The sequence below is a fragment of the Pseudophryne corroboree genome, chromosome 3 (genome assembly GCF_028390025.1).
Source record: "Pseudophryne corroboree isolate aPseCor3 chromosome 3, aPseCor3.hap2, whole genome shotgun sequence".
Taxonomy (NCBI): Eukaryota; Metazoa; Chordata; class Amphibia; order Anura; family Myobatrachidae; genus Pseudophryne; species Pseudophryne corroboree.
This window is the reverse complement of record NC_086446.1, coordinates 9,175,105-9,200,528: the sequence shown is the minus strand read 5'-3', so window position 1 is coordinate 9,200,528 and position 25,424 is coordinate 9,175,105. Positions and strand designations below refer to the sequence as shown.

At 47.5% G+C, this 25,424-nt stretch overlaps 2 protein-coding genes across 2 annotated transcripts in view; one reads left to right on the top strand and one right to left on the bottom strand.

Moving 5' to 3' along the window:
* The window catches only part of LOC135056966 (oocyte zinc finger protein XlCOF6-like), a 73,154-nt gene extending 49,485 nt beyond the window's left edge, over positions 1 to 23,669 (bottom strand). Inside the window, exon 1 of the mRNA XM_063962768.1 lies at positions 23,563 to 23,669. The gene's annotated coding sequence lies outside the window, so the exon portion shown is untranslated. The remainder of the gene's footprint in view (positions 1 to 23,562) is intronic.
* LOC135057023 (zinc finger protein 271-like) overlaps positions 1 to 25,424 on the top strand; it is a 215,022-nt gene that overhangs the window by 123,414 nt on the left and 66,184 nt on the right. The window lies entirely within an intron of this gene.

Genomic DNA, 25,424 nt, shown 5'->3' with positions numbered 1-25,424 from the left:
CCCTGGCCAGAAGCTTCCCTGGTTTGTTACCCCATTGATAAAAACGATTCCTGCAAAGCCTATAGTCCCTTTTGATGTCTGAAAACAACAGGGCATTAAGAGCTGTTCTCGTCTCGGTCAGTGCGTTCAGCACCGATGCAGAGGAGCCTGTCTTATGCGTTGTCTCTAAGTCCCTCAGCCGCTGAAGTAAGGCAGTCTTTTCCCCCAGTCTTTCCTTTTTCAGCATGGAACCTAGCTGGATGAGTTTCCCCAGCAGAACACACTTGTGGGCTTCCCACACCGTGACCCGGGAGACGTCCGGGGTTTCGTTTGTTATAAAATAATTTTCCATTGTCTCAAGCACCTGGGGTTGAAATCTAGTGTCCATCAAGAGTTGTTCGTTCAACCGCCAGGTACATTGTTTGGAGTGTGGGTGAGACGTCTCCAGGGTCTGGGAGATAGGAGCGTGATCCGACCAGGTGATCAGGCCGATGTCAGTATCCCCAACTAGATGCAGAAATCTGTGGGGCAAGAGAAAGTAATCTAACCTAGAGTAGGTATTGTGGGGTCTGGAGTAGAACGTATAGTCCCTGTCCCCGGGGTGTTGGAGCCTCCAGGTGTCAACCAGCTGGTGGTCATGGAGAGAGCGGCGCACTCTACGGTGCGATGTTACAGAGGTTCTGGCCGGTGTCCCGGAGATGTCTACCTACGGCTGGAGAGTCCAGTTAAGGTCACCTCCAATAACTGAGATACCTGTGATCAGGGGGGCAATGCGGTTGAGAACCCTCCCTAGAAAACTAGGTTGCGATTGATTGGGGACATATATGTTAATGAATGTATATTGCTGATCAAACAGTTTACATTTCACCAGGAGAGTCCTGCCCTCCTCTAACGACACCGATGTAAGTTCCCGAAAAGGCAAGCGTTTAGACAGCAAAATGGCGACACCCAAAGACTTGCCCTTGGTGTTGTTATTATAAAAGGAGTGCGGATAATTACGGTCCTTAAGGACCGGGGCCGCTCCCACTTTGAAGTGCGTTTCCTGTAGGAAGGCAACATCAGCGAAAAATGCAAAAAGGTCTCTAAGCAACCTTGAGCGTTTCTCTGGGACATTCAGGCCCTTAACATTTAGGGAAACCAATTTTATGGCTGTCACCTTGGGGTCAATCGCCATCATCGGGAAACCAGGGTAAAATGTTGAGTCTAGCAAGGAGGGCAGAACAACTCCCGGAACAGAGAACCACACATCTGGGAATAGAAGGGGAAAGAGAGAAAGAATGAAACAGAAGTAAGGAACACATAAGGAGAGAAATTCAAGGGACCTGGTCCAAACAAATATCCAGCAAATGAAGTCAGGAACGCAGAAAAAAGAAAAAACTCACTACCGCCTCTCGGGAGCTCGGATGCGTTACTCGCATCGGAGGCCGAGAATTCACGGGCGGTGTAGGGGCGAACTGGGGGGTCAGTGCTGACCCCAGCCCCAACAGGAATGTTGATATCACAATCAGAAATATAACTAACAGTTTGATCACACAACTATAGAGCAATGTAGAGAAACATCATAGAACCAAAAACAAATACCTCCCATTCGGTCGGGACAGTTAAGTATCCTCCGGGTCGAGTACGATCCCAATGCCTCGGTCACATCCCCAAAGGGGGTATGAACCATAGAGCAAAGAGATCCCCCAAATCGTCAGGGAACAAGTTTAAGCTAAAGTAGGAACTCTCGAAAATATTAAGGAGAATATTCCGAATCATGTAGAGGCCCTCATTTCTTCAGCAACTGCGTAAGGGAGCGCTGCTCTCTAGGGGTTTCGGGTTCCAGTGGACAAGGTGCCAGTCGTTGTCAGGGTGAGAGAGTTCTGGGGGTACACGGCATGTCAGAGGCTCCTGCCAATCTGGGAGAGAGACCTGCGGCACACCCAACGTTTGGCTGAAAAGGGGCAAATCAGAGGGGTCCTTAAAGGAGAGCAGTTTCCCATTTTGCGAGACCTTGAGTCCAAAAGGAAAGCTCCATCTATACTTAATACCCAGCTTCCGGAGTTCCGCGGTGAGCGGGTATAGGGCTCTTCGTTTCTGAAGGGTCGACCACGATAAATCCTGAAAGATCTGAAGTCTATGAGATGCAGTCTCTATCACATCCATGCGACGTGTTTTGGAGGATCTCCTCCTTTTCTGTGTAGTAGTGTAGACGGCAGATTATATCGCGGGGGCGGTCGGAAGGTGTACCTCTGGGTCTCAGGGCTCGATGGGCCCTATCGAACTCGATGATCAAGGCAGGGTCACGGCCCAGGAGATCGTTGAATACCGTCGTAAGGAAGCCTATAAGACAGTCGGGCGAGATGTCCTCGAGACCCCCGGATCCTCAAATTGTTTCTCCTTCCGCGGTTATCTAAATCTTCTACACGGTCCTGGAGTTGTTGAAGGCTTGATGCTTGCTTAAGAACTGTGGCTCTAAGAGCGTTGTGTGCCGCTGCCGTGTCTGAAGAGAAGCCCTCCAGTGAAGACAGGCGGGTTCCAATGTGCGTTATTTCTGCCTGAACCGTTGCGATCTCCGAGCGGATAGTTTCTCTGACCCTACCCTCCAAATGCTCAAAGTCCTGCTTCGTAGGGAGGGCCTGAAGGAGGTTCAGGATCTTGGAGAGGCTTCCCGGGTCCATCGTAGTGTGTGGGTCTGCCAGTTGGAGTCCCCCTTGGGAGGCCGAGTCTGAGACAGGCGAAAGTCGTGGGGTCGAGGGCAAAGAGACATCCGTCGTGGGGTTGGAGCCCTGGGGAAGGAGAAATTGTCTCATACCAGCTGAAGTCGGAGTATCCATTGCACACGTTGGAGTGGTCTTTTGAGACTTCCTTCCTCCTCCTTGCGATCCCTTCTTACCTCTCACCATGAGGCACCCTAGTTGCTTCAGTGAGGCATCAGGGTAAGTGTTGTGTGATCAAAGCAGCATCCCGTCGGGGCCAGCGCCCGCACGCCACCCCAGAATCTAAGTGGCTAGCCGGACATCAGTGCAGAAGTAAACTTGCAGAGAGGAAACAGTAAGCCTGCATAGCCTCTGGGTGCCGACACAGCATCGCACTGTTATGAGCAAAAGGTTAAATGGCAAAAATCCGGGCTCCGCTGTTTCACAGGTGTGACAGTAGAGTGGTCCAGGGGGAGCTGGGCATGGGGGTATTTGTAGTGCAGGTAGAGGTGGCTGCAGTTTTCAACCCGGGCCGCAGCTCCAGTAGAGCTCAGGGAGGGGGGGTAATTCCTAGCACTGTGAAAGGCCCACTAGGGACAGGCTGCCGGTTTGGGGGCTGTGGATAAACAGTGCCAGGGAAGGAAGCTGCAGGAGGCTCTATTCACTCCCTCACCAGAAGCAGCTGTTCGTCCTGGGGGCGAGTGAGTGCTCCGCCAGCCACAAGATGGCCGCCCTCCAATCACTAGATCCTATCTCCCCGCGGGCCCCCCAGCCGCCAGCCGCCGTCTAACAAAGGGGGTTCAGCCGTGTGGGAGTGTAAGGGGTGAGGGCCGCGGGTCTTGGAGCTCTGGGAGGCCGCTCTGCACACGCAGCGGGCCGCGGAGCAGCGCCAACCGCAAGATGGCAGCCGCCCGCCAGCCACACGTCCCGGCTGTTACCTTCAGCGGGTCTCGCTGGCCTCGAACTCCGGGGGGAGCCGCTGCTCGTCGGGTGCCTTGTCCTGCAGTGGGGAGCAGCGCTGGGACGGAGAAGAGAATCTGCGGTGCAGGAGGGTCCAGCGGCGATCGTCTTCAGCAGCCTGCTTCCGTAATTGAGGTCCCGGCTCCCGCGACGGAGGTAGGCCGCAATCCGCAGGGGGCAGCGCTGGTCCCCCCCGATTCCGCAGCACTACCCTCCCGTAGCAGGGCAGTTCTGCTGGCCCAGGCAGTGTTTAATAGGGCCAGCTGTCGATTAAATTGCAGGCTAGGGCACCCTTTTTAGGGAGATGCAGGCTGGAGCTCCACTGCAACACAGCCTTCCCTGATGCCGGCTAGGCCACGCCCCCATGCCCACTCATGCAAATCATCTTTTATTACAATAATCATATATTGAATACTTTTCTGCCATTTTGGCTGTAACTTTGCATTATCGTAGTCGACACTGGAGTCAAACTCCGTGTCGATATCAGTGTCTATTATTTTGGATAGTGAGCATTGAGAGACTCTGAAGGTCTCTGCGACATAGGGACAGACATGGGTAGATTCCTGTCTGTTCTCTAATCTTTTGTGCAATAAATTCACCTTATCACTTAATTACACATATCCAGTCAGGTGTCGGCGTTGTCGACGGAGACACCCTCTCACACACATATTTGCTCCATCTCCTCCTTAGGGGAGCCTTTTACCTCAGACATGTCGACACACACGTACCGACACACCACACACTCAGGGAATGCTCATCTGAAGACAATTCCCCCATAAGGCCCTTTGGAGAGACAGAGAGAGAGTATGCCAGCACACACCCCAGCGCTATTAACCCAGGAATAACACAGTAACTTAATGTTAACCCAGTAGCTGCTGTTTATTTTGATTTTTGCGCCTAATTATGTGCCCCCCCCATCTCTTTTTACCCTCTTCTACCGTGTAAATGCAGGGGAGAGACTGGGGAGCTTCCTCTCAGCGGTGCTGTGGAGAAAAAACATGGCACTGGTGAGTGCTGAGGAAGAAGCCACGCCCCCTCGACGGCGGGCTTCTTTCCCGCTTTCATGTACAATTTTGGCGGGGCCTCATACATATATAGAGTGCCCAACTGTATATTATGCAAACTTTTGCCAAAGACGTCTCTAATTGCTGCCCAGGGCGCCCCCCCCCCACTCCCCCGCGCCCTGCACCCTTACAGTGACCGGAGTATGTGGGTGTAGTGTGGGAGCAATGGCACACAGCTGCAGTGCTGTGCGCTACCTCATATGACGACTGGAGTCTTCTGCCGCCGATTTCGAAGTCTTCTTGCTTCTTTCACCCAGCTTCTGTCTTCCGGCTCTGCGGGGGGGGGGGGGGGGGGGGGGGGGGGGCGGGGCGGCGCTGCAGAGAGTCTGTTGCCAGCAGAGCTCCCTGAAAATAAAAAACCTAACAAAATACTTTCTTATTTAGCATGCTCAGGAGAGCTCACTAAAAGCACCCAGCTCTTCTGGGCACAGATTCAAACTGAGGTCTGGAGGAGGGACATTAAGGGAGGAGCCAGAGCACACCAGAATCTAAATTCTTTCTTAAAGTGCCCATGTCTCCTGCGGAGCTCGTCTATTCCCCATGGTCCTTACGGAGTCCCCAGCATCCACTAGGACGTTAGAGAAAGATACCTTTATATGTGGAGATCGCTTTTATTGATTGTGAGTGGGGTACGCCATCTGCTTTTAGTGGATTTGTTTCAGCCTGATATGAATTATATGGAACATACTACACTATGATGTGTTTTATTATGTTTTATTTCATATCGTCATGAGATAATTGGTGGAGTGGAAGATTCATCTGTATCACTACAGGAGGAGACATATTGAACCAGGACCCTCTTTTCTAGACATTTATGGACATTAAGTATCATTTTTACATGAAACTGCACTGAGCGCCTTTTGCTTGAGTATTTTCTTTTGTGCATTGTACTTACTAGGGGTTAAGTGGCCCTTTCATCCTCAAGTGGCTGCACAAGTGTGTTTGCGCCTTGGGTACCTGGGGGCAGATGTATTAACCTGGAGAAGGCATAAGGAAGTGATAAACCAATGATCTGCGCAAGGTGATAAAGGCAGCAGCCAATCAGATCCTAACTGTTAATTTACATATTGGAGTTGATTGGCTGGTGCCTCTATCACCTTGCACATATCACTGGTTTATCACTTCCTTATGCCTTCACCAGGTTAATACATCTGCCCCCAGATTCTTTATTTCTGTTATTCTCCTGACAAACTGGGATGGCTGCTGGGTGTCTCACGCTCACCGAATGTCTTCCTCACTAGTGCAATCCTGTGGATTGGGGGAGGTGACAATATAGACTACACTGGCTCACCGTCCGCAATATGCGACATTGGAATAAATTAGCAAGCCGTAATACGTCCCAGAGTATTTCTTCCATTGTGTTACTGTACATTGTGTATAACAATGCCGCTGGTGACGGTAAGACAAATCTGCTAACACTGCGGGATCTGCTAACACTGCGGGAATACCATATACATATTATCAGCTGGAAGAACGCTGTATTAGTGCTGGGAAGATCGAAACACTGTCATCCCATACACAGCTCTGCTCTCAGGATTGCTTGCTATGACCCTACATTAGGGGTGCAGCCCCCTAATACAGGTTGAGTCTCCCTTATCCAAAATGCTAGGGACCAGAGGTACTTTGGATATAGGATTTTTCCGTATTTTGGAATAATTGCATCCCATAATGAGATATCATGGTGATGGGACCTAAATCTAAGCACAGAATGCATTTGTTACATATACACCTTATACACACAGCCTGAAGGTAATTTTAGCCAATATTTTTTATAACTTTGTACATTAAACATAGTGTGTGTATATTCACACAATTCATTTATGTTTCATATACACCTTATACACACAGCCTGAAGGTCATTTAATACAATATTTTTAATAACTTTGTGTATTAAACAAAGTCTGTGTACATTGAGCCATCAAAAAAATAAGAATTTACTTACCGATAATTCTATTTCTCGTAGTCCGTAGTGGATGCTGGGACTTCCTTAAGGACCATGGGGAATAGCGGCTCCGCAGGAGACTGGGCACAAAGTAAAAGCTTTAGGACTACCTGGTGTGCACTGGCTCCTCCCCCTATGACACTCCTCCAAGCCTCAGTTAGGATACTGTGCCCGGACGAGCGTACACAATAAGGAAGGATCTTGAGTCCCGGGTAAGACTCATACCAGCCACACCAATCACACCGTACAACCTGTGATCTGAACCCAGTTAACAGTATGATAAACTTAGGAGCCTCTAAAAAGATGGCTCACAACCATAAGCAACCCGATTTTTTTGTAACAATAACTATATACAAGTATTGCAGACAATCCGCACTTGGGATGGGCGCCCAGCATCCACTACGGACTACGAGAAATAGAATTATCGGTAAGTAAATTCTTATTTTCTCTAACGTCCTAGTGGATGCTGGGACTTCCTTAAGGACCATGGGGATTATACCAAAGCTCCCAAACGGGCGGGAGAGTGCGGATGACTCTGCAACACCGAATGAGAGAACTCCAGGTCCTCCTCAGCCAGGGTATCGAATTTGTAGAATTTAACAAATGTGTTTGCCCCTGACCAAGTAGCAGCTCGGCAAAGTTGTAAAGCCGAGACCCCTCGGGCAGCCGCCCAAGATGAGCCCACTTTCCTTGTGGAATGGGCTTTAACAGATTTCGGCTGTGGTAGGCCTGCCACAGAATGCGCAAGCTGAATTGTACTACTAATCCAACGAGCAATTGTCTGCTTAGACGCAGGAGCACCCAACTTGTTGGGTGCATACAGAATAAACAGGGAGTCAGATTTTCTGACTCCAGCCGTCCTGGAAACATATATTTTCAGGGCCCTGACTACGTCCAGCAACTTGGAGTCCTCCAAGTCCTTAGTAGCCGCAGGCACCACAATAGGCTGGTTCATGTGAAACGCTGAAACCACCTTAGGTAGAAATTGAGGACGAGTCCTCAATTCTGCCCTGTCTGAATGAAAAATTAGGTAAGGGCTCTTATAAGATAAAGCCGCCAATTCTGAGACACGCCTGGCCGAAGCCAGGGCTAACAACATTACCACTTTCCAAGTGAGATATTTAAAATCCACAGTGGTGAGTGGCTCAAACCAATGTGATTTTAGGAATCCCAAAACTACATTGAGATCCCAAGGTGCCACTGGAGGCACAAAAGGAGGCTGTATATGCAGCACCCCCTTGACGAACGTTTGAACTTCAGGCACTGAAGCCAGTTCTTTCTGGAAGAAGATCGACAGGGCCGAAATTTGAACTTTAATGGATCCCAATTTTAGGCCCATAGATATTCCTGCTTGCAGGAAATGTAGGAACCGACCCAGTTGAAATTCCTCCGTAGGGGCCTTCTTGGCCTCACACCATGCAACATACTTCCGCCAAATGCGGTGATAATGCTTTGCCGTTACATCCTTCCTGGCTTTGATCAGGGTAGGGATGACTTCATCCGGAATGCCTTTTTCCTTTAGGATCCGGCGTTCAACCGCCATGCCGTCAAACGCAGCCGCGGTAAGTCTTGGAACAGACAAGGACCCTGCTGAAGCAGGTCTTTCCTTAGAGGTAGAGGCCACGGTTCTTTCGTGAGCATCCCCTGCAGTTCCGGGTACCAAGATCTTCTTGGCCAATCCGGAGCAACGAGTATAGTTCTTACTCCTCTCCTTCTTATGATTCTCAGCACCTTGGGTATGAGAGGCAGAGGAGGGAACACATACACTGACTGGTACACCCACGGTGTTACCAGAGCGTCCACCGCTATTGCCTGAGGGTCCCTTGACCTGGCGCAATATCTGTTCAGTTTTTTGTTGAGACGGGACGCCATCATGTCTACCATTGGTTCTTCCCAACGGTTTACAATCACTTGGAAGACTTCTGGGTGAAGTCCCCATTCCCCCGGGTGGAGGTTGTGTCTGCTGAGGAAGTCTGCTTCCCAGTTGTCCACTCCCGGAATGAACACTGCTGACAGTGCCATCACATGAATTTCCGCCCAGCGGAGAATCCTTGCAGCTTCTGCCATTGCCCTCCTGCTTCTTGTGCCGCCCTGTCTGTTTACGTGGGCGACAGCCGTGATGTTGTCCGACTGGATCAATACCGGTTGACCCTGAAGCAGAGGCTTTGCATGACACAGGGCATTGTAAATGGCCCTTAGTTCCAGGATATTTATGTGAAGAGACGTTTCCATGCTTGACCACAAGCCCTGGAAATTTCTTCCCTGTGTGACTGCTCCCCAGTCTCTCAGGCTGGCATCCGTGGTCACCAGCATCCAATCCTGAATGCCGAATCTGCGGCCCTCTAGAAGATGAGCACTCTGTAACCACCACAGGAGAGACACCCTTGTCCTTGGAGAAAGGGTTATCCGCTGATGCATCTGAAGATGCGATCCGGACCATTTGTCCAGCAGATCCCACTGAAAAGTCCTTGCATGGAATCTTCCGACTGGAATCGCGTCGTACGACGCCACCATCTTTCCCAGGACTCTCGTGCACTGATGCACTGAAACCTGGCCTGGTTTTAGGAGGTTCCGGACTAGCTCGGATAACTCCCTGGCCTTCTCCTCCAGGAGAAACACCTTTTTCTGGACTGTGTCCAGAATCATCCCTAGAAACAGTAAACGTGTTGTTGGAATCAGCTGTGATTTTGGGATATTTAGAATCCACCCGTGCTGACGTAGCACTACCTGAGATAGTGCTACTCCGACTTCTAACTGTTCTCTTGACCTTGCCCTTATCAGGAGATCGTCCAAGTAAGGGATAATTAAGACGCCTTCTTTTCGAAGGAGAATCATCATCTCGGCCATTACCTTGGTAAAGACCCGGGGTGCCGTGGACAATCCAAACGGCAGCGTCTGAAACTGATAATGACAGTCCTGTACCACAAACCTGAGGTACCCTTGATGAGAAGGGAAAATTGGGACATGAAGGTAAGCATCTTTGATGTCCAGAGATACCATATAGTCCCCTTCCTCCAGGTTCGCTATCACTGCTCTGAGTGACTCCATCTTGAATTTGAACCTTTTTACATAAGTGTTCAAGGATTTCAGATTTAAAATTGGTCTCACCGAGCCGTCCGGCTTCGGTACCACAAACAGTGTGGAATAATACCCCTTTCCTTGTTGCAGGAGGGGTACCTTGATTATCACCTGCTGGGAATACAGCTTGTGAATGGCTTCCAATACTGCCTCCCTGTCGGAGGGAGACGTTGCTAAAGCAGACTTTAGGAACCGGCGAGGGGGGGATGTCTCGAATTCTAATTTGTAACCCCGAGATACTACCTGCAGAATCCAAGGGTCCACTTGCGAGTGAGCCCACTGCGCGCTGAAATTCTTGAGATGGGCCCCCACCGTGCCTGAGTCCGCTTGTAAAGCCCCAGCGTCATGCTGAAGCTTTTGTAGCAGCGGGACCGGGCTTCTGCTCCTGGGAAGGGGCTGCCTGATGCAGCTTTTTCCCTCTTCCTCTGCCCCTGGGCAAAAAGGAGTGGCCTTTTGCCCGCCTGCCCTTATGGGAACGAAAGGACTGATTTTGAAAAGACTGTGTCTTTTTCTGTTGAGAGGCGACATGAGGTAAAAAGGTGGATTTTCCAGCAGTTGCAGTGGCCACCAGGTCCGATAGACCAACCCCAAATAACTCCTCCCCTTTATACGGCAATACTTCCATATGTCGTTTTGAATCCGCATCGCCTGACCACTGTCGTGTCCATAAAGCTCTCCTGGCTGAAATGGACATTGCACTTACTCTTGATGCCAGGGTGCAAATATCCCTCTGTGCATCTCGTATATATAGTAAAGCATCCTTTAAATGCTCTAAAGTTAATAATATAGTGTCCCTATCCAGGGTATCAATATTTTCAGTCAGGGATTCTGACCAAGCCACCCCAGCACTACACATCCAGGCTGAGGCAATCGCAGGTCGTAGTATAACACCAGTATGTGTGTATATACTTTTCAGGACATTTTCCAGCCTTCTATCAGCTGGTTCCTTGAGGGCGGCCGTATCTGGAGACGGCAACGCCACTTGTTTTGATAAGCGTGTGAGCGCTTTATCTACCCTAGGGGGGGTTTCCCAACGTGGCGGGAAAGGATATAGTGCTAATAATTTATTAGAAATTAGCAGTTTCTTATCGGGGGAAACCCACGCTTTATCACACACCTCATTTAATTCATCTGACTCAGGAAAAACCACAGGCAGTTTTTTCACACCCCACATAATACCCCTCTTTGTGGTACTTGTAGTGTCAGAAATGTGTAAAACCTCCCTCATAGCCGTGATCATGTAACGTGTGGCCCTACTGGACATTACGTTCGTTTCCTCACCGTCGACACTGGACTCAGTATCCGTGTCTGTGTCGACCACCTGAGGTAGCGGGCGTTTTAGCGCCCCTGACGGTGCCTGAGACGCCTGGACCGGCACTAATTGATTTGCCGGCTGTCTCATGTCGTCGACAGTTTTCTGCAACGTACTAACACTATCACGCAATTCTTTAAACACGACCATCCAGTCAGGTGTCGACTCCCTAGGGGGTGACATCACTAACACAGGCAATTGCTCTGACTCCACCTCATTTTCCTCTTCATACATGTCGACACAATCGTACCGACACCCAGCACACACACAGGGAATGCTCTGATAGAGGACAGGACCCCACTAGCCTTTTGGGGGGACAGAGGGAGAGTTTGCCAGCACACACCAGAGCGCTATATATATATACAGGGATAACCTTATATAAGTGTTTCTCCCTTTTATAGCTGCTGTTTAAATTAGCTGCCAATAGTGCCCCCCCCTCTCTTGTTTCTACCCTGTTACCGTAGTGTACTGCAGGGGAGAGTCAGGGAGCTGTCCTTCCAGCGGAGCTGTGTGGGAAAATGGCGCTGGTGTGCTGAGGAGAATAGGCTCCGCCCCCTTCTCGGCGGCCTCTTCTCCCGCTTTTTCTGAAAAAATGGCAGGGGATAAAATACATCCATATAGCCCAGGAGCTATATGTGATGTATTTCTTTTTGCCACATAAGGTATTTCATGTTTTATTGCATCTCAGGGCGCTCCCCCCCTAGCGCCCTGCACCCTCAGTGACCGGAGTGTGAAGTGTGCTGAGAGCAATGGCGCACAGCTGCAGTGCTGTGCGCTACCTTATCCTGAAGACAGGAACGTCTTCTGCCGCCGATTTCACCGGACCTCTTCGTTCTTCAGCATCTGTAAGGGGGCCGGCGGCGCGGCTGCGGGACCCATCCAGGCTGAACCTGTGATCGTCCCTCTGGAGCTAATGTCCAGTAGCCAAGAAGCCCAATCCATCCTGCACGCAGGTGAGTTCGCTTCTTCTCCCCTTAGTCCCACGTTGCAGTGAGCCTGTTGCCAACAGGACTCACTGAAAATAAAAAACCTAAATATTACTTTTACTTCTAAGCAGCTCAGGAGAGCCACCTAGATTGCACCCTTCTCGGCCGGGCACAAAATCTTAACTGAGGCTTGGAGGAGGGTCATAGGGGGAGGAGCCAGTGCACACCAGCTAGTCCTAAAGCTTTTACTTTGTGCCCAGTCTCCTGCGGAGCCGCTATTCTCCATGGTCCTTAAGGAAGTCCCAGCATCCACTAGGACGTTAGAGAAACAAAGGTTTCATTATCTCACTCTCACTCAAAAAAGTCTGTATTTCGGAATATATGGATATGGGATACTCAACCTGTACTACTATCTGGAGTCTGTACGTATTACCGGTGTGTGCGAGATAGTGTGTGGAGAATTACTACACATCTCGTGTCAGACACACGTTACCTCCTGATATCGTGGATTATGTTATCCTCTGTGTCCCACATACCATTGTATAACATGTATATAACACACGTGTATAATACATGTATAATACAGGTGTATATAACGTGTGGAGATAGCGTGTATGCTGCTGTAATTATCACTCTGCATGGGTGAGCTACTGGTAGAGGGTCTCCTCACTTATAGCTACTATGGTGGTATAGGTGGAACAGTATTATACACCCCTATAACAGGACACGCAGGGAGCTGCCTCCCCTGCCAGAGATTTCTCACTCCACAGTTTTGACTAAAAAAATGATTAGAATAATACAAAGTAGATGTTTATAACATAATCTGTGTATTTCATACTTTATATAGTAACAACTCTGTCACATACCGGCGTATAACAGGAAAGGCTCTGCCTCACCCCACGTCACTGTATATCTCTATGTATATCATATACCCAAATCATTACTGCGCTCTGTATAACGTACAATACATGTAGGAGCACAGAATATTTGGAAGATACAGGGTATATGTAGGAGTGCAGTATATATGGGGTCTACAGGGTATATGTAGGAGCACAGTATATATGGGGTATATGGGGTATATGTAGGAGCACAGGATATATGTAGGAGTACAGGGTATATGTAGGAGCACAGGATATATGTAGGAGTACAGGGTATATGTAGGAGTACAGGGTATATGTAGGAGTACAGGGTATATGTAGGAGTACAGAGTATATGTAGGAGTACTATATATGTGGTATACAGGGTATATGTAGGAGCACAGTATATATGGGGTATATGTAGGAGCACAGGGTATATGTAGGAGCACAGGATATATGTAGGAGTACAGGGTATATGTAGGAGTACAGGGTATATGTAGGAGTACAGGGTATATGTAGGAGTACAGGGTATATGTAGGAGTACAGGGTATATGTAGGAGTACAGGGTATATGGAGTATACAGAGTATATGTAGGAGTACTATATATGTGGTATACAGGGTATATGTAGGAGCACAGTATATATGGGGTATATGTAGGAGCACAGGGTATATGTAGGAGCACAGGATATATGTAGGAGCACAGGATATATGTAGGAGCACAGGGTATATGTAGGAGCACAGGGTATATGTAGGAGCACAGGGTATATGTAGGAGCACAGGGTATATGTAGGAGCACAGGGTATATGTAGGAGCACAGGGTATATGTAGGAGCACAGGGTATATGTAGGAGCACAGGGTATATGTAGGAGTACAGGGTATATGTAGGAGTACAGGGTATATGTAGGAGTACAGGGTATATGGAGTATACAGAGTATATGTAGGAGTACTATATATGGGGTATACAGGGTATATGTTGGAGTACAGTATATATGGGATATACAGGGTATATGTAGGAGTGATGTTTATACGAGGTATATGTAGGAGCACAGTACACATGGTGAATAAGGGGTATATGTAGGAGCACAATATATATGGGGTATACAGGGTATTTGTAGGAGCACAGTATATATGGTGTACAAGGGGTATATGTAGGAGTACAGTATATATGGGGTATATGTAGGAGTGGAGTATATATGGGGTATACGAGGTATATGTAGGAGCACAGTAGATAAGGGGTATATGTAGGAGCGCAGTATATATGGGGTATATGTAGGAGTACAGTATATATGGGGTATATGTAGAAGCACAGTATACATATAGTATACAGGGTATATATAGGAGCACAGTATATATGGGGTATATATATAGGAGCACAGTTAATATGGGGTATACGATGTATATTTAGGAGTGCCGTATATATGGGGTATACTGGGTATATGTAAGAGCACAGTATATATGGGGTATATGTAGGAGTACAGTATATATGGGGTATATGTAGGAGCACAGTATACATATAGTATAAAGGGTATATATAGGAGCACAGTATATATGGGGTATATATAGGAGCACAGTATATATGGGGTATACGATGTATATTTAGGAGTGCAGTATATATGGGGTATACTGGGTATATGTAAGAGGACAGTATATATGGGGTATATGTAGGAGTACAGTATATATGGGGTATATGTAGGAGTACAGTATATATGGGGTATATGTAGGAGCACAGTATACATATAGTATACAGGGTATATATAGGAGCACAGTATATATGGGGTATATATAGGAGCATAGTATATATGGGGTATACAATATATATTTAGGAGTGCAGTATATATGGGGTATACTGGGAATATGCAAGAGCACAGTATAAATGGGGTATATGTTGGAGTGCAGTATATATGGGGTATACGGGGTATATTGAGGAGCACAGTATATATGGGGTAAATGTAGGAGTACAGTATATATATAAGGTATACTGGGTATATGTGAGAGAATATTATATTTGGGGTATATGTAGGAGGACAGTATATATGGGGTACATGTAGGAGCACAGTTAATATGTGGTATACGTAGGAGTACAGTATATATGGGGTATTTGTAGGAGCGCAGTACACATGGGGTATACAGGGTATATGTAGGAGTACAGTGTATATGGGGTATATTTTGAAGTACAGTATATATGGGGGTATATGTAGGAGTATAGTATATATGGGGTATATGTTGAAGTACAGTATATATGGGGTAAGTAGAACACTGTATATATTAGGCATTCAGGGTATATGTATGAGCACAGTATATATGGGGTATATATAGGAGCACAGTATATATGGGGTATACGATGTATATTTAGGAGTGCAGTATATATGGGGTATACTGGGTATATGTAAGAGGACAGTATATATGGGGTATATGTAGGAGTACAGTATATATGGGGTATATGTAGGAGTACAGTATATATGGGGTATATGTAGGAGCACAGTATACATATAGTATACAGGGTATATATAGGAGCACAGTATATATGGGGTATATATAGGAGCATAGTATATATGGGGTATACAATATATATTTAGGAGTGCAGTATATATGGGGTATACTGAGAATATGTAAGAGCACAGTATAAATGGGGTATATGTTGGAGTGCAGTATATAATAAGAATTTACTTACCGATAATTCTATTTCTCGGAGTCCGTAGTGGATGCTGGGGTTCCTGAAAGGACCATGGGGAATAGCGGCTCCGCAGGAGACAGGGCACAAAAGTAAAGCTTTCCGATCAGGTGGTGTGCACTGGCTCCTCCCCCTATGACCCTCCTCCAAGCCAGTTAGGTACTGTGCCCGGACGAGCGTACACAATAAGGGAGGAATTTTGAATCCCGGGTAAGACTCATACCAGCCACACCAATCACACCGTACAACTTGTGATCTAAACCCAGTTAACAGTATGATAACAGAGGAGCCTCTGAAAGATGGCTTCCTACAACAATAACCCGAATTAGTTAACAATTATTGCAGATAATCCGCACTTGGGATGGGCGCCCAGCATCCACTACGGACTCCGAGAAATAGAATTATCGGTAAGTAAATTCTTATTTTCTCTATCGTCCTAGTGGATGCTGGGGTTCCTGAAAGGACCATGGGGATTATACCAAAGCTCCCAAACGGGCGGGAGAGTGCGGATGACTCTGCAGCACCGAATGAGAGAACTCCAGGTCCTCCTTAGCCAGAGTATCAAATTTGTAAAATTTTACAAACTTGTTCTCCCCTGACCACGTAGCTGCTCGGCAAAGTTGTAATGCCGAGACCCCTCGGGCAGCCGCCCAAGATGAGCCCACCTTCCTTGTGGAGTGGGCCTTTACAGATTTAGGCTGTGGCAGGCCCGCCACAGAATGTGCAAGTTGGATTGTGCTACAGATCCAACGAGCAATCGTTTGCTTAGACGCAGGAGCACCCATCTTGTTGGGTGCATACAATATAAACAACGAGTCAGATTTTCTGACTCCAGCTGTCCTTGCAATATATATTTTCAATGCTCTGACAACGTCCAGTAACTTGGAGTCCTCCAAGTCACTTGTCGCCGCAGGCACTACAATAGGCTGGTTCACATGAAATGCTGACACCACCTTAGGGAGAAAATGCGGACGAGTCCGCAGTTCTGCCCTGTCCGAATGGAAAATCAGATATGGGCTTTTGTAAGATAAAGCTGCCAGTTCTGACACTCTCCTGGCCGAAGCCAGGGCTAGAAGCATGGTCACTTTCCATGTGAGATACTTCAAATCCACTTTTTTTTTTTTTTTTTTTTTTGTGGTTCAAACCAATGGGATTTTAGAAAGTCCAAAACCACATTGAGATCCCATGGTGCCACTGGAGGCACCACAGGAGGCTGTATATGCAGCACTCCCTTAACAAAAGTCTGGACTTCAGGAACTGAAGCCAATTCTTTTTGAAAGAAAATCGACAGGGCCGAAATTTGAACCTTAATAGATCCCAATTTGAGACCCATAGACAATCCTGATTGCAGGAAATGTAGGAATCGACCCAGTTGAAATTCCTCCGTCGGAGCACTCCGATCTTCGCACCACGCAACATATTTTCGCCAAATTCGGTGATAATGTTGCACGGTTACTTCCTTCCTTGCTTTAATCAAAGTAGGAATGACTTCTTCCGGCATGCCTTTTTCCTTTAGGATCCGGCGTTCAACCGCCATGCCGTCAAACGCAGCCGCGGTAAGTCTTGAAACAGACAGGGACCCTGCTGAAGCAAGTCCCTCCTTAGAGGTAGAGGCCACGGATCTTCCGTGATCATCTCTTGAAGTTCCGGGTACCAAGTCCTTCTTGGCCAATCCGGAACCACTAGTATCGTTCTTACTCCTCTTTGCCGTATAATTCTCAATACCTTTGGTATGAGAGGCAGAGGAGGAAACACATATACCGACTGGTACACCCAAGGCGTTACCAGTGCGTCCACAGCTATTGCCTGCGGATCTCTTGACCTGGCGCAATACCTGTCCAGTTTTTTGTTGAGGCGAGACGCCATCATGTCCACCATTGGTCTTTCCCAACGGTTTACAAGCATGTGGAAGACTTCTGGATGAAGTCCCCACTCTCCCGGGTGAAGGTCGTGTCTGCTGAGGAAATCTGCTTCCCAGTTGTCCACTCCCGGGATGAACACTGCTGACAGTGCTATCACATGATTCTCTGCCCAGCGAAGAATCCTTGCAGCTTCTGCCATTGCTCTCCTGCTTCTTGTGCCGCCCTGTCTGTTCACATGGGCGACTGCAGTGATGTTGTCCGACTGGATCAACACCGGTTTTCCCTGAAGCAGAGGTTCTGCCTGGCTTAGAGCATTGTAGATTGCTCTTAGTTCCAGAATGTTTATGTGAAGAGACGTTTCCAGGCTCGTCCACACTCCCTGGAAGTTTCTTCCTTGAGTGACTGCTCCCCAGCCTCTCAGGCTGGCGTCCGTGGTCACCAGGATCCAATCCTGTATGCCAAATCTGCGGCCCTCCAATAGATGAGCACTCTGCAACCACCACAGAAGAGATACCCTTGTCCTTGGAGACAGGGTTATTCGCTGGTGCATCTGAAGATGCGACCCTGACCATTTGTCCAACAGATCCCTCTGGAAAATTCTTGCGTGGAATCTGCCGAATGGAATTGCTTCGTAAGAAGCCACCATTTTTCCCAGGACTCTTGTGCCTTGATGTACAGACACCTTTCCTGGTTTTAGGAGGATCCTGACAAGCTCGGATAACTCCTTGGCTTTCTCCTCCGGGAGAAAAACCTTTTTCTGAACCGTGTCCAGAATCATCCCTAGGAACAGCAGACGAGTTGTCGGCATTAACTGGGATTTTGGAATATTCAGAATCCATCCGTGCTGTTTTAGCACTTCTTGAGACAGTGCTAATCCCAACTCTAGCTGTTCTCTGGACCTTGCCCTTATTAGGAGATCGTCCAAGTATGGGATAATTAATACGCCTTTTCTTCGAAGAAGAATCATCATCTCGGCCATTACCTTTGTAAAGACCCGAGGTGCCGTGGACAATCCGAACGGCAGCGTCTGAAACTGATAGTGACAGTTTTGTACGACGAACCTGAGGTACCCCTGGTGTGAAGGGTAAATTGGAACGTGGAGGTACGCATCCTTGATGTCCAAGGATACCATAAAGTCCCCTTCTTCCAGGTTCGCTATCACTGCTCTGAGTGACTCCATCTTGAACTTGAACTTCTTTATGTACAGGTTCAAGGATTTCAGATTTAGAATAGGTCTTACCGAGCCATCCGGCTTCGGTACCACAAATAGAGTGGAATAATACCCCTTTTCCTTGTTGTAGAAGAGGTACCTTGACTATCACCTGCTGAGAGTACAGCTTGTGAATGGCTTCCAAGACCGTCTCCCTTTCGGAGGGGGACGTTGGTAAAGCAGACTTCAGAAAACGGCGAGGTGGATCTGTCTCTAGTTCCAACCTGTACCCCTGAGATATTATCTGCAGGATCCAGGGATCTACCTGCGAGTGAGCCCACTGCGCGCTGAAATTCTTGAGACGACCGCCCACCGCCCCCGAGTCTGCTTGAGAAGCCCCAGCGTCATGCTGAGGCTTTTGTAGAAGCGGGGGATGGCTTCTGTTCCTGGGAAGGAGCTGCCTGTTGCTGTCTCTTCCCCCTTCCTCTGCCTCGTGGCAGATATGAATATCCCTTTGCTCTCTTGTTTTTAAAGGAACGAAAGGGCTGCGGTTGAAAAGTCGGTGTCTTTTTCTGTTGGGGAGTAACTTGAGGTAAGAAGGTGGATTTCCCGGCTGTAGCCGTGGCCACCAAATCTGATAGACCGACTCCAAATAACTCCTCCCCTTTATACGGCAAAACTTCCATATGCCGTTTTGAGTCCGCATCGCCTGACCACTGTCGTGTCCATAAACTTCTTCTGGCCGAAATGGACATAGCACTTACTCGTGATGCCAGTGTGCAGATATCCCTCTGTGCATCGCGCATATAAAGAAATGCATCCTTTATTTGCTCTAAAGACAGTAAAACATTGTCCCTATCCAGGGTATCAATATTTTCGATCAGGGACTCTGACCAAGCTACTCCAGCACTGCACATCCAGGCTGTCGCTATAGCTGGTCTTAGTATAACACCTGTATGTGTGTATATACTTTTCTGGATATTTTCCATCCTCCTATCCGCTGGATCTTTAAGTGCGGCCGTCTCAGGAGAGGGTAACGCCACTTGTTTAGATAAGCGTGTGAGCGCCTTGTCCACCCTAGGAGGTGTTTCCCAACGCGCCCTAACCTCTGGCGGGAAAGGGTATAGAGCCAATAACTTCTTTGAAATTAGCATCTTTTTATCGGGGGCAACCCACGCTTCATCACACACCTCATTTAATTCATCTGATTCAGGAAAAACTATAGGTAGTTTTTTCACACCCCACATAATACCCTGTTTAGTGGTACCTGCAGTATCAGCTAAATGTAACGCCTTCTTCATTGCCAAAATCATATAACGTGTGGCCCTACTGGAAAATACGGTTGATTCGTCACCGTCGCCACTGGAATCAGTGCCTGTGTCTGGGTCTGTGTCGACCGACTGAGGCAAAGGTCGTTTTACAGCCCCTGACGGTGTTTGAGTCGCCTGGACAGGCACTAATTGATTGTCCGGCCGTCTCATGTCGTCAAACGACTGCTTTAGCGTGTTGACACTATCCCGTAATTCCATAAATAAAGGCATCCATTCTGGTGTCGACCCCCTAGGAGGTGACATCCCCATATTTGGCAATTGCTCCGCCTCCACACCAATATCGTCCTCATACATGTCGACACACACGTACCGACACACAGCAGACACACAGGGAATGCTCTTAACGAAGACAGGACCCACTAGCCCTTTGGGGAGACAGAGGGAGAGTTTGCCAGCACACACCAAAAAGCGCTATATATGACAGGGATAGCCTTATAATAAGTGCTCCCTGTATAGCTGCTCTTATATATAATTTTTTGCCACTATTTTGCCCCCCCTCTCTGTTTTACCCTGTTTCTGTAGTGCAGTGCAGGGGAGAGACCTGGGAGCCGTCCTGACCAGCGGAGCTGTGTAAGGAAAATGGCGCTGTGTGCTGAGGAGATAGGCCCCGCCCCTTTTTCGGCGGGCTCGTCTCCCGCTCTTTAGTGTATACAGGCAGGGGTTAAATATCTCCATATAGCCCCCGGAGGCTATATGTGAGGTATTTATTTAGCCAAATAGGTTTCATTTGCCTCCCAGGGCGCTCCCCTCCCAGCGCCCTGCACCCTCAGTGACTGCCGTGTGAAGTGTGCTGAGAGGAAAATGGCGCACAGCTGCAGTGCTGTGCGCTACCTTTAGAAGACTGAGGAGTCTTCTGCCGCCGATTCTGGACCTCTTCTTGATTCAGCATCTGCAAGGGGGCCGGCGGCGCGGCTCCGGTGACCATCCAGGCTGTACCTGTGATCGTCCCTCTGGAGCTGATGTCCAGTAGCCAAGAAGCCAATCCATCCTGCACGCAGGTGAGTTCACTTCTTCTCCCCTAAGTCCCTCGTTGCAGTGATCCTGTTGCCAGCAGGACTCACTGTAAAATAAAAAACCTAAGCTAAACTTTTTCTAAGCAGCTCTTTAAGAGAGCCACCTAGATTGCACCCTTCTCGGCCGGGCACAAAAATCTAACTGGCTTGGAGGAGGGTCATAGGGGGAGGAGCCAGTGCACACCACCTGATCGGAAAGCTTTACTTTTGTGCCCTGTCTCCTGCGGAGCCGCTATTCCCCATGGTCCTTTCAGGAACCCCAGCATCCACTAGGACGATAGAGAAATGGGGTATACGGGGTATATTGAGGAGCACAGTATATATGGGGTAAATGTAGGAGTACAGTATATATAAGGTATACTGGGTATATGTGAGAGAATATTATATTTGGGGTATATGTAGGAGGACAGTATATATGGGGTATACGGGGTACATGTAGGAGCACAGTTAATATGTGGTATACGTAGGAGTACAGTATATATGGGGTATTTGTAGGAGCGCAGTACACATGGGGTATACAGGGTATATGTAGGAGTACAGTGTATATGGGGTATATTTTGAAGTACAGTATATATGGGGGTATATGTAGGAGTATAGTATATATGGGGTATATGTTGAAGTACAGTATATATGGGGTAAGTAGAACACTGTATATATTAGGCATTCAGGGTATATGTATGAGCACAGTATATATGGGGTATATATAGGAGCACAGTATATATGGGGTATACGATGTATATTTAGGAGTGCAGTATATATGGGGTATACTGGGTATATGTAAGAGGACAGTATATATGGGGTATATGTAGGAGTACAGTATATATGGGGTATATGTAGGAGTACAGTATATATGGGGTATATGTAGGAGCACAGTATACATATAGTATACAGGGTATATATAGGAGCACAGTATATATGGGGTATATATAGGAGCATAGTATATATGGGGTATACAATATATATCTAGGAGTGCAGTATATATGGGGTATACTGGGTATATGTAAGAGCACAGTATAAATGGGGTATATGTTGGAGTGCAGTATATATGGGGTATACGGGGTATATTGAGGAGCACAGTATATATGGGGTAAATGTAGGAGTACAGTATATATAAGGTATACTGGGTATATGTGAGAGAATAGTATATTTGGGGTATATGTAGGAGGACAGTATATATGGGGTATACGGGGTACATGTAGGAGCACAGTTAATATGTGGTATACGTAGGAGTACAGTATATATGGGGTATTTGTAGGAGCGCAGTACACATGGGGTATATGTAGGAGTACAGTGTATATGGGGTATATTTTGAAGTACAGTATATATGGGGGTATATGTAGGAGTATAGTATATATGGGGTATATGTTGAAGTACAGTATATATGGGGTAAGTAGAACACTGTATATATTAGGCATTCAGGGTATATGTATGAGCACAGTAAATATGGGGTATATATAGGAGCACAGTATATATGGGGTATACGATGTATATTTAGGAGTGCAGTATATATGGGGTATACTGGGTATATGTAAGAGGACAGTATATATGGGGTATATGTAGGAGTACAGTATATATGGGGTATATGTAGGAGTACAGTATATATGGGGTATATGTAGGAGCACAGTATACATATACTATACAGGGGTTCACTACGGCTGGCCGGCGGTCGGGCTCCCGGCATATCGGCGCCGGGAGCCCGACCGCCGGCTGACCGACAGTGTGGCGAGCGCAAATGAGCCCCTTGCGGGCGCGCTACGCGCGCCACACTATTTTATTCTCCCTCTATGGGGGTCGTGGACCCCCACGAGGGAAAATAAGTGTCGGTATGCCGGCGGTCGGGCTCCCGGCGCCGGTATACTGAGCGCCGGGAGCCCGGCCGCCGGCATACAGAATGCCACCCCTATACAGGCATACCTCCCAACATGACCCTCTCCAGGAGGGACAGAATGCTCTGCTTCTGGACTTCCCTCTTAATGTATGATTGCCATCATCTGGGCTGAAACACCTTTCTTGCCCATTAACCTGTTCAACACAGGTGTCAGCAATCATGAATTAGGAGAAAAGTCCAGAAGTAGAACATTGTGTCCCTCCTGGAGAGGGTCATGTTGGGAGGTATGATACAGGGTATATATAGGAGCACAGTATATATGGGGTATACAATATATATTTAGGAGTGCAGTATATATGGGGTATACTGGGTATATGTAAGAGCACAGTATAAATGGGGTATATGTTGGAGTGCAGTATATATGGGGTATACGGGGTATATTGAGGAGCACAGTATATATGGGGTAAATGTAGGAGTACAGTATATATAAGGTATACTGGGTATATGTGAGAGAATATTATATTTGGGGTATATGTAGGAGGACAGTATATATGGGGTATTTGTAGGAGCGCAGTACACATGGGGTATATGTAGGAGTACAGTGTATATGGGGTATATTTTGAAGTACAGTATATATGGGGGTATATGTAGGAGTATAGTATATATGGGGTATATGTTGAAGTACAGTATATATGGGGTAAGTAGAACACTGTATATATTAGGCAATCAGGGTATATGTATGAGCACAGTATATATGGGGTATACAGGGCATATGTAAGGGCGCAGAATATATGGGAAATACAGGGTATATGTAGGAGTACAGTATATATGGGGTATATGTAGGAGCAACGTATATATGGGGTATATGTAGGAGCACAGTATATATGGGGTATAGAGGGTATATACATCACCTCCTCTGCTCCCTCCCAGTCATCTCCCACCAGAAACTAGTTACAAAGCGCCAAAATACAATCACTTCCGGTATGTGGAACGCAAAGATCGGAAGTCATCTGGAACGCACGGGTGGAGGATAACGGGTAATGTAGTCCCTGTGTACAGCAAAGGAATCGGCGATTGGTGGCTCCCGGCGGCCATTTTACTGTAGACATAGACCGTCTGCGATAGAGCTGATATCAGCATTCAGGAGGCGTCTCGGGGCCGCAAGTGACGTCACCCCGGAGGCGGTGATGTCGCTGTGACGTTACCTGGTAAGGACTGATCGTTACATGTCTGTCTGTTATTATATATATGCTATATTACCCCTCCCTATACTGTATGCTACCCCTGTACTACGACCTATATATACACCTTCTCGTACCCCTACCTCTATATACACCTTCCTGTACCCCCGCCTCTGTATACACCTTCCTGTACCCCCGCCTCTGTATACACCTTCCTGTACCCCTACCTCTATATACACCTTCCTGTACCCCTACCTCTATATACACCTTTCCGTACCCCTACCTCTATATACACCCTCCTGTACCCCCACCTCTATATACACCTTCCCGTACCCCTACCTCCTATATACACCTTCCTGTACCCCTACCTCTATATACACCTTCCTGTACCCCTACCTCTATATACACCTTTCCGTACCCCTACCTCTATACACCTTCCCGTACCCTACCTCTATATACACCTTCCCGTACCCCTACCTCTATATACACCTTCCCGTACCCCTACCTCTATATACACCTTCCTGTACCCTACCTCTATATACACCTTCCTGTACCCCTACCTCTATACACCTTCCTGTACCCTACCTCTATATACACCTTCCTGTACCCCTACCTCTATATACACCCCCTTGTTCCCCTACCTCTATATACACCCCTTGTACCCCTACCTCTATATACACCTTCCTGTAGCCCTACCTCTATATATACCTTCCTGTACCCCTACCTCTATATACACCTTCCTGTACCCTACCTCTATATACACCTTCCTGTACCCCTACCTCTATATACACCTTCCTGTACCCCTACCTCTATACACCTTCCCGTACCCCTACCTCTATATACACCTTCCTGTACCCTACCTCTATATACACCTTCCTGTACCCCTACCTCTATATACACCCCCTTGTACCCCTACCTCTATATACACCCCTTGTACCCCTACCTCTATATACACCTTCCTGTAGCCCTACCTCTATATATACCTTCCTGTACCCCTACCTCTATATACACCTTCCCGTACCCCTACCTCTATATTCACCTTCCCGTACCCCTACCTCTATATACACCTTCTGTACTCCTACCTCTATACACCTTCCCGTACCCCTACCTCTATATACACCTCCCTGTAGCCCTACCTCTATATACACCTTCCTGTACTCCTACCTCTATATACACCTTCCCGTACCCCTACCTCTATATACACCTTCCCGTACCCCTACCTCTATATACACCTTCCCGTACCCCTACCTCTATATACACCTTCCCGTACCCCTACCTCTATATACACCTTCCCGTACCCCTACCTCTATATACACCTTCCCGTACCCCTACCTCTATATACACCTTCCCGTACCCCTACCTCTATATACACCTTCCCGTACCCCTACCTCTATATACACCTTCCCGTACCCCTACCTCTATATACACCTTCCTGTACCCATACCTCTATATACACCTTCCTGTACCCATACCTCTATATACCCCTCCTGTACCCCTACCTCTATACATCTTCCCATAACCCTACCTCTATATACACCTCCTTGTAGACCTACCTCTATATACACCTTCCCGTACCCCTACCTCTATATACA